The 19,025-nt window shown below is 41.0% G+C and overlaps 1 protein-coding gene and 1 long non-coding RNA gene across 2 annotated transcripts in view; one reads left to right on the forward strand and one right to left on the reverse strand.

Moving 5' to 3' along the window:
• The window catches only part of LOC108789862, a 14,978-nt gene extending 14,171 nt beyond the window's left edge, over positions 1-807 (reverse strand). The window contains exon 1 of the long non-coding RNA XR_001941421.1: positions 731-807. This is a non-coding gene — a long non-coding RNA (uncharacterized LOC108789862). The remainder of the gene's footprint in view (positions 1-730) is intronic.
• The window catches only part of ZMAT4 (zinc finger matrin-type 4), a 327,812-nt gene that overhangs the window by 184,878 nt on the left and 123,909 nt on the right, over positions 1-19,025 (forward strand). The window lies entirely within an intron of this gene.

Here is a 19,025-nt window from a genome sequence, read left to right on the forward strand (position 1 = left end):
CCCCCCCCCCCAGTGTAGGGAGGGTGACAACACTTACAGTATTTGGAACTTGCAGTTCTGTGAATCAGATGCCACCAGCTCTCCTTTTGCTGGCAGTTTGGACTGCAACACAGTAGATCTTTAGCATAACACAGCAACACAGTCTCTGGCAGGCAGTATACTGCAGTACTCTGGACAGCACAGTGCAATCTTTGCAGCCAGCACACAACAGGAGCCCTGGTGGTGCTCCTTTTTGGAACTCTCCCCTGAGTCACTCCCCTGAGTCTTCCTGTGGCAACTGTTTCAGCACCCCTGCTCTGTCCCCCCAGCAGTCCATGTGGCTCTTCCCTTCCACAGCACATGTGGAAGGGAAGAGCCACAGCACATGTGGAAGGGAAGAGGCTGTGGCTGCAGTCAGTAGGAGACCTCTTCAATTTGGCCTCCTCAAAAATTGCTGCCATGTTTCCTGTGTTCAGGACACATTTCTCTCTGCAATGCCCATCACGGGGAGACACGGGGGAACAGCAAGCTGCAGCAGGAGAAATGTTCTGCTGAGAGGCTTGAGCTGGTGATATATCTAAATACAACCTATGAACAGTTTTGTCTCTGACGTTGAAAGGGCTGCTAACGTGAGCAATAACTGATCTGTTAAAGCAAACAGCCTGAATAATGTACAGTCTGTGCTCATTTACCTTTAAAGCTGAACTCTAGGAATTATCTTTAAAAAAAAAAATTAGTCCAGCTTGGTTACATCTTATTCTTAATTTCTCACATCCAGAGGGCTGCTGGGAATGCAGAAATTCGCTGTAGTAGCCTGTGCTACATATAGTCAGCCTGTGCTCCATACAGTCAGTGCTGGTCTCTTCTGGGTGCTACGCAAGCAATTTGCTGTCTGTATACTGAACATAGTGGGTCACTCAGTACCTCCGTCATTCATAGAACATTTCAGTGAATACAAGGTGTTCTATGATAGGACGAGGTGGAGAGGAGGGACAGATAACATCACAATTTTACCTGAAAAACACATGGGGGGAGCATGTCATTTTTCTGTAGCTTGTGTTCTGCATATATAGAAATACATTGGTCCATTATAAGAAATGCCTATGTACAAGTAGTCTTGCTGACCAATCAGAGTACAACGGGCAGATATGAAAATTCACAGCTTTGGATTCTTTTTTATTAAAGCACACCTTGCATCCAGTAATGAATTCAATTCTGTAAAGTAAGAGAATATGGGATGCAGACGATGCTCTTGTGTGATAAATGTTTTAATGTATAATAATAATCTAGTAATGTTGTATAGTGTAAATGTTACATTCAATGTACTGAAGCGTAATAATTTTTTTTTCTTATATCATATCGTATTAAATTATTTCATGGTAATATGGCCACACAAGTGATGACACACTCACTCTTGCAGATATTTCCTGCATAATTCTGTACACTGCACTGTACATTAGAGAAATACACTCATTAAGAGTTGAAGGCTTCTGTCATTTTTGCTCAGTTGGTTTAGGGAAGAAAGTTATATTTAGAGCACAAGTGCTGTGAATGAATGCGAGAATCAATGCATACAATCAATATGTACATTGACCTATAGAGCAAGATGCTTTCAAGAAGACAACTGAACTAGATTTCTATATATTTGATACGCTCTATCTTTTTTTTGCAGACTACTTGGCAGCCACGTCTTCTGGACTTTTGCCAAATAATGCTTTTAGCACATACTGTATGTGTGTGTGTGTGTGTGTGTATATATATGTGTATATATACACTGAGTGGCCAGATTATTATGACCACCCCATCAGTACTTCGTTGGGCCACGCGATAACTCCACGAGATAACTCCACGAGATTACTTAGTTGGGCCGCCTCGTGACTCCACGAGATGTTGAAAGGTGATGCGAGGAATCTGACACTGCACTGTTGCCCTTCTGTTGTCTTGTACCAGTCTTGCCACTCTCCGTTCTGCCCTAACATTGACTAGTTCCCATAGGCCACAATTCGCACGTTCAGACCCAGATTCTGGGCTGACAGTCCAGTCTTTAAACACTTAACAATGAGCCCCTCTTGAACATTTAACGAATTCTGCTGTTTTGCTGATACTCGCTCCATGGCTCCGAGCGCCAACAATCATCCCACGTTCAAAGGCTGTTAAATCGCGTTGTTTACCCGTATATTCAGAAAAAAAAATCACTTCTACTGTCGTGGTAAACAACCTGCTTCCCTTTTTATAATGGTCTGGCCCTCTAGCAACTTCAGCGTGAAATTATAGCTAATTATAGCTAATTTGCCTACAAACGTCAGGTGGTCATAATAAACTGGCCACTCAGTGTATATACATATATAATTTTATACTACTTTATTGCAATCTTTTTTAAACCATATGCATTGGTAAGGAATACCAGTGGACGTGGTGTATCTTGACTTTGCTAAGGCATTTGATACAGTACCCCCCAGACATTTAATTCATAAACTAAGGTTTATTGGTTTGGATGAAATTGTGTGTACATGGGTGGAAAACTGGCTGCACGAACGGATCCAGAGGGTAGTAATAAATGTCATTTTCTAATTGGGCAAAAGTTCTGAATGGGGTGCCTTAGCGTTCTGTCTTGGAACCGATCCTATTTATCTTATTTATCAACAACATAGAGATTGGAATAAATAGTTCAATCTCGGTGTTTGCAGATGATACTAAACTGAGTAGGGCAGTAAATTCTTACTATTCAAAAGTTTTTATTATTTTCATTGAGGCATATACAATGACCATCTACATACTACAATGTAACAAAACAACCTATCAGTGTATAAGCAAAAACAGAGGGGGAGGAGAGGGAAAAAAAGCAACCAAAAAAGAAGCGCATAGTCTCTAAGATGTTTAGTGGACTCTTCCACGATAATCAGCAGAAGCCACTAAATTATACCATCCCATAGACTTCTTACTTAGAAGACGCTCATTGCCAGGCTTCCAGGCTTCTATAGAACCAGTGGTCCATCTTGGTCTTCTGCCTACACAGTCTCTAGTTAACACTTTGTGTTTTCCAGCCCTCAATCAGATAATCAATCAGATATAGGTAACATCCTCTGCTTCATATTGCATTTTGCTTCATATTGCATACAAAGTCCCTTAGTTAATATTTATAGTGCAGCACTGCATATGAAAATTCAGAGTCCATATCATTTGTTTTACCTCTGCTGTGTCTGTGGCTTCCCATCTGCCAGTACTGAAGATGTTAATGACCCCTCTGTACCTTATCTCTCGCAGCGCCTGTTCACTGATTTCTCTGGCTGGGTGCCTAGCTTCAGCGTGACTTCAGCGTCAGCGTCCCTCGTGTCCCTCTCCGCCCCCAGCCTCTAGCATGGTTTTTTCGAGGGGGGGAGCCGCCTGTCAGATCCCCAGAGTGCGGCCTCGTTGCACGGCCTCGGGCCGACCCAAGCCTCGTCTGCTCGTCCGAATCTAGAGCGGGACCTTGGCACCCTTCAGCCTCGATCGTGCCGTACAAAGCTTTCCTAGCTGCCGGGAAGAGGTGTCGTGCCGCCGAGGTGCAGAGCTCTCGCGCTAAGCGGCCATCTTAGCGTAGCCCGCGCATGCGCCCCCCGGGCAGTAAATTCTTAACAAGAAATAAATTCACTTTAACAGGACCTAGATTGAGACCTAGGCTGAAAGAGGACAAATGATATTTAATATTGAAAAATGCAAGGCTATGCACATGGGAGCAAAGAACGTGTACGCAAACTACTACTTGGGGGGTGCTCCATTGGGGAAGTCAAACATAGAGAAAGACCTGGGGGTGCTCATAGATCACAGACTCAGCAGTAGCATGCAATGCCACGCAGCAGCCAGCAAAGCTAACTATACTAACAAAGATACTATCTTGCATTAAAGGCGGGATTTTGGCAAGGGATAAAAACATAATCTTACCACTATATAAATCACTGGTGTGGCCTTCTCTTGAGTATGCAGTTCAATTCTGGTCACCATCCCCCAGGAAAGGCATCCACGAACTTGAGAGAGATCAAAGAAGGGCTACAAAATTAATAAAGGGGATGGAAGGCCTGAATTATGAAGAAATTAAACTTATTCTCCTTAGAAAAGAGGAGCTTGTTTACATCGAGAACTCTATTGATGACACAAGAACACAACCAGAAGCGGTGGTTTAAACTCAGACTTTGCATGGTTTTTATTTACTGTGCAAGTAGTAAAAATGTGGAATTCCCTTCCACAGTCAGTAATATCCGCTGATGGCATTGATAGATTCAAGAAACTCTTAGATGAGTTTCTTACTTCACTAAACATACAAGGATATGGAAACTACTAGACCCAAATATTTACAGACACACACAGACACACACACACACACACACACACACACACACACACACACACACACACAGGCACATGCTTAGGTTGAAATAGATGGACCTGTGTCTTTATTCAACCTTACCTACTATGTTACTATGTAATCCCCCATTTCTTGTTTGATTCACCTACATCATGGATCATGGACAACTCATTCACTTCAAAATCCCAAAGGACTACACAAGAGATTCTGTTGCTGGCAGAAGGATGGCTTGGTGAGCAAAGTAAAAATGTGCCAGCTTCTGTGAAGCCACTCCCTTACTGCCTGGACTACTGCAGCTTCCTTGCTGGAAAGGGAGATATGGGATTTCAGCCAGCAAGGGAGCACAAGACTATAGAAGCAGGTAAGTGGTCCATTTAGCATTTCATACTTTACAAGGCCAGTGCATGCTGTGTTTTGTTCTGTTAATGTACTGTACCAAATTGCCCTATTAATCGAAAGAGCTACCCACTGCAATTCACAGGTGTAGAAGATCCTGCATACATATTAAGGGGATATACCAGTTGGCCTCATGTGATTGTACTGTAAGTGCTAAGGGATTTAAATTGCTGTGCCCTAGACCATGGACTATGTTGGTTATGCATAAACTTGGTCCTGATCCCAGCTCACTAAAGCCTTTTATGATTAGGTTACCATAACTGGCAAGGAACACCTTTTTGAACTTGGATTTTTTAGTTTGGACAGTAGTGCTTTAAGGGGGCTTTCAAACAAGCCCTCTGATCTGGTTGGCCAACAGGCATCCAATCTGGTTGAAAATTTTAAGATGGGGCCATGATCATCTCCAGGCTAATGCCACCCTTTTATATGTGTCGGTGTCAAGAATTTCCCATTTCTGTATCAGAAAATTCGACTAATGCAATAGTTTGTATCAAGCCTAATTGTACTAATTGTCAGTAAGCAATTACAGTAGGTATTGTACTGTACGTATTGTGAAGCAGTACAGGAAAAGCAATCTTACAAGCTCCATTAGAGGTATCAAAGGAGTGATATATTGTTTAATCCTGTAGTATTGATTAAGTATAAAGAAAATAACAATGACATTGAATTGATGTACCAAGTACGATGATATAACAATAGAATTTCTCCCAACTTCCGCTTTCATTTAATTTTTATATCTCACCCCAGAGAGTGAGAAATTGCTTTCATTTTCACCGGCTCGCTTTTCATTTTGTTTAGGTCCCAGCTGTTTTTTAATTAAATCTTGACCCCAGGGGTTTTGGGACAAGTACAGGTTTTGACAGGTACAAAGATATTGATGCAGAGGTAGATATGGGATGATGTAGTAAAAACACTTATTTAGAATTAATAAAAAAAAAATAATTATATGAAAGTGACAGAGCAGTGTGACGCCTTTAGTACGGCTTTCAGAAATAGAAGCTATTAATAAGGGACCACTGCCGAGATGGTAATGGATGTGAGGAACCTCACTGCTGTGTAGTAACAGTCTTAGCCGTTCCTTCCCATTTAATAAACCTTCAAAAGTGTCTTGTAAGATATCAATCATAAATGTGTGGCCATGTAATTTTATTACAATAGTGATCTATTGGGGATAAGTTCCAGCTTTAGAATGTAAGAACTTTATGACACTGTTTGACAGAGGTGTTTGAGCGAGAATTCTCCACCTGGCCAACAGGGCCACCCACAGCTCAAGTTTCAGCCGATTCCTGTTGAATTGGCCAACATTCAATAAAATCTGAGTTTAAGATGTTATCTAGCATAGCCTTTTTTTTGTCTTCAATATATCTTTATTGAAAGTTTGAATACATACAAAAAGTCAACAGGTATGCAGATACAATGGAGAGGTAGTAAAGTAGTGATTGCTCAAACATAACATAAATACAGTCACAACAAATGAGGAGCATGAGCTACTACCACGTTGTGAAATTGTAAAAATTAAGATCCAAGAACATCTGTAAATGTAAGGGTAAAAGTACAAAAATAGAGCAGGAAAGGGGAAATGGAAGAGGGCAATAATCGGGGCAGGGAAAAGGAAACAAGTAATTCAAAATGGGAAGAAATAGAATACCAAACAAAACAGCAGTCACAACGAACAATATGGTTTATGAAGCCATTTTCCCGGCATCTATAAAAGGTAAGATATTTATGGTTTTTGTATTAGAATATGCGTTCATAGGAACATTGGATATTTGTTAAGTGAATGACTTCTGAAATGTTAGGGGGGAAGCATTACGCCATTTTTGAGCAATTAGTAAACGGCAGCATAAAGTATATGGATGATATAGTTTTAGAAGAGGTAGGTATAGTATCTAGATCAATGTGTAAGAGCGCCAGAGCGATAGTGAGCAACAAGAGTGACTGTAAATTGGGAAATAAGATGGAAAACTTAATTTCAATTGGAGCAGAACGATTTACAATGCCAAAAAACATGGGCTAGATCACCTATTTCACTGCATTGTCTCCAACATTGTAGAGAGAGCGGTCTCAAAAATTAAGATGGCTTATAGGGTGTGTGATACCACCGATTTGACTATTTTATAAAAGGTTTCCCAATGGTTAGCACACACAGATGTTCGATAGGAGATCTGAAATGCTTTCCGCCATTGGGAATCGGAGATGGTAATACCAAAATCACGCTCCCATTTAAGCATCTGGGGTGATTTCGAGAAGTGGTCAGTGTTTCCTAAATAAGAGTAAAACAGTGTGATACCTCCCAGGGACGCACTATTAGTAAATAAAAATCGATAGTCACAACTGGCAGGAAGGGTTGTCTGTTGGGAAGGTGGGTTATTTGATACCGTTGATGAAATTCAGTCAGAGGGAGATTAAACTGGTCAGAAAACTGTTTCAGGGATTTTAAAGCATTATGGAGATAGAGATCTTTTAATTGATGAATGCGTAATTGTATCCATTTAGTCAAGTTGGTATGAGGGATAAGTTGTTGTATCACCGTGAGGGATGGGTAAATGCTTTGAATGTATTTGGATGAGAGAGAAGTTAAAGAAAGGGATTCCCATATTGCAAGGGGGGCTTTAAGTGGTGGATATGAAGGAATCGTATTAAGTGTATTAAATTTGGAAGATAACAATAGTTCTATTGCAGAATCTGTTAAGAATCAAATAAGTTCAATTTGTGCCAAAATTTTATCCGAGAATGACACCAGTATTGAATTTGGTCAAGAAGGGCCGCTCGGTGATAATGTAACAAATTAGGGAGCACCGTCAGTTGCTCTAGTTTTGTAAAGAATATGTGCCGCAAATCTAAGGGTCTTCCTTTGCCAAATGAAGCAAAGAATATATTGATGCATGGCCTTGAAAAAGGAAGAAGTTGGAAGCATAGGTATAATTCTACCAGGAGCTGTTGAAGAGGAGGTTTATAAGTGAGTGTGTAAGTATTGGATGAGGATTTGGGAAGTTGGATACTGGGGTAAGGAAGAGAGGTAGGTTCCGCCCCCTTGCAGACGCTCGCAAGGGACGGAACCCGGAAGACAGATGCACGCATCGGTTGGAGGACACAGCGCGGCTCGAGGGGCAAGGTAAGAGACGCTACGCTGTAATCCCGAGTGTGGCTCGGGGTTACCGCTTATGGTACTGAAAATTAACCCCGAGCCACACTCGGGAATACCGCCAGGAAGGTTAAGGGGAAATGGAGCGGATGGATGTCCTGAGTTAAAAATCCTAGCAGTGGGCGAAGATTAAAGGGAAAGATTTGCTTTAAAAATTAAGCCAGTATATACAAATTTTTGGATTACTGCTCTAAGATATCCTCTGTGAGTTCTATGAAACGCTTTTTCTGCATCTAATGAGGGAAGGTGTTTTGTGAAGTTCAATATATTTAAGGATGTTAAGCAACCATCTTGTGCTTGTCTGCCACGGACAAATCCCACTTGGTCCGGATGTATTAGATGGGGTATAATGTGTAGTAGTCTCATGGAAATGACCTTGGCGTAAATCTTTACATCAGAGTTTAATAATAATATGGGCCTATGGTTAATAGGAGGAGAGGGATCTTTATGTGGTTTAGGTATAGTAACGATCACACTTTGTAACATTTCTGTTGGGAAGGACACTTTGGGCATGGCTGTGTTAACATTTTCGGTGAGGTATGGGGTGAGAATGTTTTTAAATCTTCTATAATATTAATTCAGAAAGCCATCCGAGCCAGGGGATGTATGGAGAGGGAGAGAGTCAATGATGGAATCAATTTCAGAGTGAGTAAATGGAAAGGAAAGTTGGTCTAAATTTTGCGGGTGTAATCGGGGGAGAGTAAGAGGAGCCAGGAAAGCGTGGATATTATTCTCCTGAGGTTGAGGCGTGGTTGGATCCGAATGTAGGTTATATAAATCTTTATAATATAGTTAAAAAATATCAATCATCTTAGCAGGGTTAAAATCTTTTTTCCCCGTGGAAGGATCAATAAGAAAGGGAAGATTAAATCGGGCATGATGTTGTTTAAGTTTATTTGCCAAGTAAGAGTTTCCTTTATTATTAAGGGCATAGGAGGTTGCTTTTAAGTTTCTAAGAACATGTTCGTGCTCATATAATAAAAGGATGCATAACTTATGTCTGTCCTCCAGAAGGTTAGCCGGTAAGCGATGACGTGGGGAGTTCTTATTAATCTCCTCTAATTTCCTGATTTTGTCTGAATCCTAATCCCGAAACAAATTGACTTTCAAACCGCAATACCGAAGCAAATTGACTTTCGGACTCGAATCCCGAAGAACAAAATAACAGAAAATCCAAATGAAAGCGAAACAAAACTAAGGCTGGGTTCACGCCTAGGTGTATTGAATATGCGCGTTTGTCGCGCGGTTCGCGTCGCGTGTTTTTACCGCGATTCGCGGTAAAAAAAAACCGTGCGACAAACGCGCATTTCCGTGGTCTACTTGGCTGTATCCCAATGGAAACGTGAGACCAAAACGCCCCAAAGAAGTACATGTACTTCTTTGGGCGTAGGCCGTTTTGTATCGCGTTCGGACGGGCGGAAATACGGCAAGGTGTGAACCAGACCCATTGAATACAAGGGATTTGATGTGTTTGAGCGTTTTGTAGAGCGTTCGTCAAGCGCTGAACACGCTACAAAACGTTCAGGTGTGAACCAGGCCTAATGTATTGCCGGTGCTCATGTCTAATTCAGGCCGTGTCCCTGAATCAGCTGAAATAGAAAAAAAAATGCTTTTCGACGAGAGTTTCCTTACATTTACACAATATAGACCTTCATCTGATATTTCATAAACATATTTTGACATTCACTAACATTTGTTGTATTACTCGGTTGCCGCTTGAGCTCTGACTATTTTAATTTGAATACAAATCTGGAAAAGCCCTCTCTGAACTCCTAGTTATTCTCCACCAAGAACTATCTGATGGATTAAGCCGCAGCACAGCACATGTTCTAATCTAAAAGACGTATTTTGACATTGGGTTTAGATATGTGTTATTGCCGCCTCTATGTTCACTCTGTGCTGTCTTTTTAATGAGGAACCAGACAGAAAAGTGGCTAAAGCAGCCCGTTTATCAGGTTTTTTTTTTTGTTCTCAGAGCTGAGCCTGTGAACGATGGAGTGACTCAGTCTTCTCAGTTGACCTTGGCAGCGGTTACTTGATCAGAGTGTAAATGCTGCAGTGAAGGGACAGGGTCGAGTGTAACTTATGTGCGTCCTTTACTATGTATCAAATAACTTGAGGATTGCATAATGTGCACGGTGAAATCTAAACTAAGTTATATATTAGGTGTAGGCAGTAATCGTTTTATTGGCTCAGTATTGCAGACTGAGATGCCTTCATGAGGAATATACACTTGTAGAAGAGTTTAAAGTTCATTTTTCTTTTTGTACAATTTTTTTTTCTAGAAGCCATGTTCCTTTGGCAAAGATTCCACTTTTGGAATTGCACTCCAACTCCAGGCAGAATAAAACTTAACCCTTGCAGTGGGGGTCCCTCTGTACTGCAAGGGTTCTGGGACTGCACGGCAAGGGAAAGTGCTTGTCTTGGTCTAGACTAGTGTATAAAATAAAAAAGATATACTCAACCGAACCTCAGTCCAACCTGGCTGCTAGGCTGGTCCCTGCATCCTCTCTCCCTCTCCACTCCAATGGTAGAATGTCCCTCGACGTCCTCGCATCTAATACACTGTATTAGATGTGCTGACTCATGGATCCTTAGACAGCCGGAGCAGAGGGAAAGAGAGGCAGGGGGGACCAGTCTAACAGCAAGGCGGATGGGCAAATTGGTTGCCAAAGGAATATGCCCTCATATACATACATACCATCCAACATACCATTGAACCATCCAGACGGTGCAGTAATATAGGGTAAGGAATCACAGCCTTTGGCTTAGAAGCTTCATAGGGGACTTGGATATTGTTGATATGGATATGTGAAGCCTCTCAGCAGGTGCTCTGTATCTTTTTGAGTAAATAACTGCTGCATTACATGAGTAATGCAGGGGTCAGTCCAGTCAGAGCTGGGTGATAGAGACCCTGACTCTTTAAAAGGAGAGTGGAAGAAGATAAAAATAACTATGTATGCGGATGACACTCTCCCTGGTGGGCACTTAGTCTTCCCTGTATCATGTAATGTCTCTGTTATCGGATTTTGCTAAACTCCCTAGTTTATCGGTAAATTGGGACAAGTCTACCCCCTCCTTCCTATTGACCCCCTATCCATCCCACTTAATGCTGCTATGTCTCATTTACAAGTACAACGACGATTTACATACCTAGAGATAAATGTTTCTGAAAAGCCTGATCTGGTGTCCTTGCTACAAACATTTAAGTCACAGAGCACAGCCTGGTGTAAATTGCCCCTCTCGATTGCCAGCATGGTGAACTTAAAATGGTATGAATACCACAGCTATTCTACCCTTTACATAATTCTCCGTGCTGGATTCCCTACAAATATTTCAAGCCGATCAATAGTGTCCTTAGGAACCTTATCTGAAAACCGAAACAATCAAGGTTAAAGATAGAGACATTACAAAGCCCTAAGGATTCGGGTGGTTTGGCTGCTCCCAATCCTAAGTTCTACTTATTAGCTTCCTAATTGCAACATCTTTCAGCATGGAAGAAATGCGGGACACACTCACAGTCCTTCCATATCCTCTCATATCTTTTTGATGGTATTAATCCATTACACTCATTGGAAATTAAATTGTATGTCAAAAATTATCCTCATCTCCCCACAGTGAACATACTCGGAAAGGTTCGGAAATCAGCTACACGGATTTGGAATGTAAAGGGATTTACCAGATACACCCCTCTGTGGCACAATGAACGCCTACGTGAGCTTTATAAATGACAAAGGTTCCAAAACTAGCAGATTTCAGGGGTTCTTACGATTACTCAACTATAGGAAGAGGGCACTCTACGCTTGTTTCAACAATTAAAGTCTTAATACCATTTGCACAGTAAAAGTGTTTTAAATATCTTTAGCTTTGCAAGCCCAATTGCTTTCAGTGGCACCAACTCTCTCCTACCCCTGTATTAGACGCCATAGTTTCATCCATGAATAAGAAGGGACATATTTCCTTTCTTTATGCACAACTACTCCTTAATTTTGCTAAGCAATCACCTTTACACTACAAGAGGGGATGGGAGGTTGATCTCTGAGCCATTTCAGATGACGTATGGGAGGATATCATGAACGTTATAGTGCAGGTTTCACTTTCTGCCTTAAGTAGGCTTACTCAATTATTTATTCTACACAGAATTTTTTTGCACACCTAGATTTTTATTTAAAATAGGTGCAAAGGAGGATCCTTCCTGTGCAAAATGTGTCTCACACTAGGGATCCCTATTGCACCTGCTGTGGAGATGTCCTAAATTAGTACGGTATTGGGATGGAGGAGTGACGACGCTTAATCTAATTTTTGGAACCCTGATTGTTAATTCCCCCTGTACTTGCATTCTAGGTTCTAGTGACTCCTTTTTTTTGGATGTGCATACTGAACTGGCTCTTAAAAGAGCCTTTTTTAGGGCTCGTAGGTTGGTGGTTCATAAATTGGTGTCTGGTACGCTTCCCACGTTGGAAGCCTGGATGTCTGAGTTAGATAGAATTAGTGCATATGAACATATCACGTACCAAGTGGTTATGAATAAACATTTATTACTGTGGTCTCGTTAGTTGGCCTTCCGCACAACCTATGTCTGACCACAAATAACATTTGTGTTTCTCCCTGGTGATCCCTATCTGTGAGATTGAGAATGGTTAGGGCAGTACTTTGTCCCATGCTTTTCATATTTACGATTTCTTTTTACATACGGTTCTGCGGCTTTACCCTCCGGTGCAAGATATGGATCTTCTTATTTATTTAACTGGATATGCTCTTTTTCTTCTCCTTCTTTCCCTGCTATGTTTTAACTGTATCTTTATGGTCCTGTGTTTTTTATTTTAATTTTTTATGTCTTAGTTTTCTTATTATGATCAAAATGTGATGGCTATCCGTGTCTCTTTCTTTTTTTTTACTGGTTGATTGTATGATTCCTTGTTTGTTGTTTTTCTTGTTTCTAGAGACCCTGCCACCACAGAACACATTATAATTTGAACATATATAGTAATATATATATATAGTAAAAGTAGCATGTAGCACTTACGGTTACTCTTTGCTTGAAATTCATATGTTTTTTTTTTCTTTTTTGAGTGATCCCATTTATTGATCCACCGCTGGCATTTCCAGGAGTGCCACAGGACCTCTGCTCCTCCACAGCTCATAATGTGAGCCCCCTCATGCTCAGATGTCAGCAGGGCTCCAGCAGCTGAAAAGGAAGCCCAATGCAAGACTGTGCTCAGGAGTGTGCTGAGTCTTCTATCTACTTTGCTTAGTGCCGGCCCAGAATTTATATGACTGAATTGTTGCAGGCCAGTGCTGAGCCTAGGTGTGCTTCTGAGCTTTGCCTTGCGTGAGGCTTCTCCTTCAGCTGCTGGTGCCCTAGTAATGTCAGAGCAGGGGATGAGCAGACTGTGGATTTAGCTGTGGGCTGCAAGGAGTAAGAGAGCCTCTGACACTCCCAGAAGTGTCTATAAACTAAAAATAGGATTGCTCATAAAATAAAAAAAACAGCTTCATTCTACAAAAAGAGCACCAGAAAGTGCTATATGCCAACTTTACTACATAGGTTCAAGATACAGTGGGGGGGAATTTATCAAAACTGAAGTAGACAGAATCTGGAGCAGTTGCCCATAGTAACCAATCAGCTTCTCTCTTCAGCTTGTTCAGTTAAGCTTTGAAAATGAAAGAGAAGCTGATTGGTTGCCGTGCACAGCTGCTCCAGATTTTGTCTGCTCCAGTTTTGATAAATTTCCCCTAATGTGTAATGGAGTAACAGGGTCTCTTTACGTGAGATTTCACTGGCACCATCTGCTAGTGAAACCCTTTATTGTGGTAATGCCATCAAATAAAATTATTCTCTGTGGACACCATTGTATTTTATGGGTGGGCTTCAAGCAATACATAAAACAATGGGGTCCCCCTTTGTGGAGAATGAGGACCCCCTAGTCATACTACAGGGAGTAGTTTCAGTCAAAATGGATTTTCATTTTCCCTGAAAATACTTTGTACAAGTTACTTAGGGAAGGCTCTGTGGTGGCAATGTGAGTTCCCCAGAATCATACTTTTAATGGACCCAGGGTCACATTATTAGCAGAGAATACTAGATATTAATTATTTTGTAGATGAACGGCCATGCTGAACATGATCTATTATATAATATATTGTATATATTTTTTTTCACTTATTCTCTTCCTTGCATGGCGTGCACAACCACACATGGAATGAGTTCTGTGTTGAAATCACACTTGATTAGTTGCAGTGGCAGATGTGCTGGGAATTTTGGTTTTCTTTTGGGATTCATAGTCTCAGTACTGCTGACTTTTGCATTTGATGCCGTTGTATGTTGTACACTTTCACTCTTTCATGGCTTCTTCATGTAGAATATATAGTACATCTGACAGACTTCTCATTCTACCTTTCATGTAGTGGAATAAAACAAATAATCCAATTGTAAAGCGACAGATCATGCTTCCCCGCACATCAACAAGACGCTCCTTTTCCGCCACATAAAAATAACCTCAACCACCTAAACATACTCTATCAGAAAAGAGACTGCACTTTGTCCACACTCTGGAAAGGACTAGTGCTAGTTATAGAGAACTCAACTCTGGAAGCTGTGCCCATAAGGCAGTGAGAAGGTAAAGTATTTGTCACCAGTATTGCCTGTGGTCTCCCTGCAGCTGAGCTTTCCCGATCACTGACTTACCATGCCTTGTTCTGCACTGTACCCCTATGTGGAGGTGGCCATTTTGGTAGAGTATCACCGAAAGTGGGTGTACTGTGTTCTCTGGTCTTATTCATGTGCATTTAAATTGTTATAATAAAGTGTTTTTTACTGCATATAGTGGCGACTCCGACCCTCTATGACTACTGTGGTCTAAATCCCTTTGGGATTATACCGAGTTCTTTTCAGTACTCTACGTTTAGTCTTGGGCTGCTGAGTCTAGCTAACAAAAAAACTTTGTTGGCAATGCTGCCGCCCCCCAGGGAGATGCTGCATTATGGGGACGTCCCTGTGCTCTAATAGTTACACACTTCCTTTTACCAAATATGAAATCTGTATGTATCCCTTATTTAATGACATGGATGTTTCACATAATGGCCGACTATATGTTTGTCTATATTGTGGTTGGCCAGCCTGTAATACTGCTTGGCATTTTCTCACCTCACCTCACCTCATCATAAAGGGACACAACTTGTTTTAGTTTTCCTTGCTCTTATTGCCGTACTTTGTCAATGAATATCTGTTAAAAAAAGAAAGATTCAGACATTTTGATAAATTATCTGCAGTTTATATTACACAATGATAACAATGTACACCTCAGTCTTGGATTTTTACGTCCCCTGGTTTCTGTAGAGATGACCCCGGGTGCTGTAACTCTTTGAAGCAATTAACCAAGCAAAGGCCGAGCTTACGCTGCCGGAAAGAAATTTGGTTACTTAACTAAGCAATGGACAGCCCTGTTCACACAAATTATGTACTTGAATCTTCTCACTGGAGTTTACGGCCCCTTCCAGCATGTACATTTGTTTGTTTATTGATTTTGTCAGTGACAGTTACTGGGTGTCATATTGGTTTGTAAAATACCATATTCCTCGTGTAAGAACTCTTTCAGGGCAGTCCCTGATCAATGATTTGTCTTTGTGCAAAGTGGTCTGACTGTAATCAATACCTTTGTGTGGCAAGATGCTCGATGGATTTAGGATCAGGTGAAGGAAAGGATAGCTCAGCTTTGAAGACACAAGCCTCATATTTGTACATGTCTAAAAAAAATATTTTTTACTATGGGGCTTCTGTTTAAATGCCTAAGGGCCCGTTCATACTATTTGTAACACCCTATTAAGCATTATGCATGCTGGGTTATATTAGTCTGCTCATTTTTATTGGGTTGGAAGTACACCTTAATGCACTACTTATTTTAATGCAGCCTGTGCATTGGGGTGTGCTGCAGCGTGGGTGCCTTGCCCGCTACTGTAGATGCACCTTTGGGTGCCATTCTAAATATATGCTACCACAACACACTGAAGAACTGCAGTAATGAGCGATTTCCTGTGCGTACTGCAATGCATAGGTCAAAAAGGACCCACACATGTTACATTTGACAAAGTATAGGTTGCAAAAAAAAGACACAGGTCCATCCAGCCCAAGCTGTGTGTCTCAGATGAAGTTATCTCTTCTAAGAATTGACATATCCCTGTATGTAATGCTCATTGAGGAAGACATCTAGAAGTTTTTTAAATGTGCCAGTGCTACCAGCTGTTATCATTACTTGGGGAGGTTTTTTTTTATTTTTTGCTCTTTTGACCATAAAAACCCCCTCTGCAATTTTAGACTAAGCTTCCTTTCCTCTAACCTTAAATTGTAGACCCGTGTCCTCTTCAGGGACCTAAGAATAATCAAGTTATTTCTGTCCTTACAGTCGCCATTGATTAAATTGTAGCTAGCGATCATGTCTCCTTTTAAGTTCCTTCTCTCTAAGGTAAATACGTTAGATTACTGAATCATTCTTTGTAGCTGAGACACTACAAGGTTGTATGCCACAACAATGAAAATGTCTTAGCATCTACAATGTAAGGCCCCTTTCACATGGGCTGATCAGAAAAGGCTCCATGCACAGATCTCCTCCTGATCAGAGCAGTATAGAGTGGATGTCACTGCTGTGTTCATCCATTTTTTTCCTCCATCGCAAGATTTAAAAAAAAAAAAAAGCTGAAATTACGGGACCGCATGGCGGTCTATGGAGAATCAGATGGAAACCGACATGTCCGTTTTACATCAGATTACCCCCGATCTGGCACGATCAGGTCCAGCGAAACGGACCTGTGATTCATTTGTTTTTACAGACCTGGCCGGAGTTGGGGGTAACCGGGTATAAACAGAAGCCCGTCCATTTACACACGGCTGCCCATATACTAACACAGGGGCTGCCCATGTGAACGGGGCCTTAAACAATTTATTTGAAAAATAAACATTGTAGCATATGTAAACAATTTACAACTGAAGCTCCAATTCCTCCTATCACCATTCACACAATGTAAAACATTTCTATGATTACATGTTACATTTCCGTACAATTCTAATAAACACGTTTACAATCGATTGAACAATCACATTGCAACGTGTGCGGCCATCTGAATTTGTTACAATTCTATGCATATAACATTTGAACTCGGAACAAAGAAATGTGAACATATGAGTATTTTGGGCACAGTTGTATTCCTGTGTCTGTGTCTCAAGACATTCACTGAGCACCCCAATCAAAAATGTGTTTGTTGAGTGAAAGGGACACACCAAACCCTCAGTTATGAAATCTCTATGCACTGCTGACTTTTAATGTCACCGCTTCATTTAAAATGGATGGGCTGGATATTAAAACGCCCACCCCATACCCGTCTCCACTGAGAGCAGAAGTGAAAGGTCTGCTTTCATAATAAAGGTCATTAACCTTTGGCTAAGAGTCGGTAACCTTTGGCTAAATGTCACTCACCTTTATTTTATCATGTCAGCATCAGAAGCTATTGGGAAGACTTTGTACATTCATCAGAGAGATAAAAGCGGGGAGTATAATATATACCGCAAGTCTAAATTGTAAAATAATTTTACACTAAACTTCCAAGCCCCATTCTTGCAGTGCTCAGCACATGATGCCCTTGAACACAAACATCTAACTTGTCATCCTGGTACTACGGCAAGCAACTTTTTTTTAGGCCACAAAAGACATCACAAATCATATCCAGGGCATTTGTCAGGGAGCTACAATTATAAATTACATATTGCCTGTGCTGTCTCCAGCAGTATGACGTTTTTCATACTGTATTTGATATAATATTGCTTTGTGCTCATAAAAGCATCTTTGGAACTTTGTATGCTGGGCTAAGGTGCCTTTGCACTTTTTTTGTTGTTGTTGCTTTGGATAGAGTGAAGGAGGATTGGAACCTCTAGCCGGTTTATATTGCTGTCTGTAACTTCAATGTGACTATTCACCCAAGTTTTGTGTCCCAGTGATACTGGTGTGACACCAAGACAGAAGATGAGATACCGGGCGGGGGGTCACAGAGAAAGGAAGTCAGACTGCTAGGAAACTCTAACAGATATTTCAAGAGGTTCCAGAGGTGGTTGTCTCTATCTGGAGAGATTTCTCATTGCTTCTTTGTCCCACTGACAGCCTTTCATTGGAGCAGGAAGTAAACTATCCTCAATAGGGACATAGACAGTAATAAGAAGCACCAGTGTAGCCTGTGCTATTGAAAACAAGAAAGAAACTTATTTTGGGCTAGAGTTGGGCTTAAAACATACATATGTCTTGTTGTTCAAGCATGTCATTAGATTCCCATAGATGTAATGAAAAAAATAATAAAAAAACAAGGTGGAAGAATGTTGGGGAGAACAGCAGTCAGCTGGTTACAGCAGAGATGAAATACGAGGCCTTGGTTTGCATGTTTTTCTATTGTTTCCAGTGGCAGAAGTGTTTAGGTTTCTACATTTTCTAAATATAACCTATTGTCAATACAACAAAACACATTGTAATATAGAAAATAATTGTTTACTTATTTTAAAAATACATTTTTTGTACCTTTTTACTATAATTTATTATGGTCACGTGACCATGTGGCTTTCCATGTTGTCACTTTCCTCAAGGCAGGGGTGGATTTAAGCACAACCTGTGTACACTCCAATCAGCTACTGTTTTGACAGTGGGCACAGTTGTCATTCAACCCAGAGGGGCTGAATGGGGGGAGGCATAGTGTTGAACCGACTGTATGTGAAATGCAGGTACTCAATGCGTGCAAGCGGACCATGCCAAAGCAAATAGGATAGATTAACCGAATGAAAAGCAGACACATTTTTGATACAAACATTGGGGATAATATACACTTTAAGCTTTTGAAGCTACAGATATGCAGAATTACTGATCTTTTGAACCAGACATGGCAGAAGAAAATTGCCTGTGCCTTTCCTGGTTTAAGATTGCTGGGGGGTGTGCTGTGTTTGTGCCTGCCCAGACCCGTGCTGGGAATGAGGAATAGCCACTAATTGTTTATATTGCTCAGTGAATGTTACACATAAATTTACGCTTGTAAAAATGGAAAATGCAAGAGAATACATAGCATTCACATAGGTAGTCATTTAAGCCCAACTCCAGACAGCAGAAAAAAAATACCATGGAGGTGCTCCCCCCC

Source organism: Nanorana parkeri, unplaced genomic scaffold (assembly GCF_000935625.1).
Source record: "Nanorana parkeri isolate BGI_ZX_2015 unplaced genomic scaffold, ASM93562v1 scaffold2, whole genome shotgun sequence".
Taxonomy (NCBI): domain Eukaryota; kingdom Metazoa; phylum Chordata; class Amphibia; order Anura; family Dicroglossidae; genus Nanorana; species Nanorana parkeri.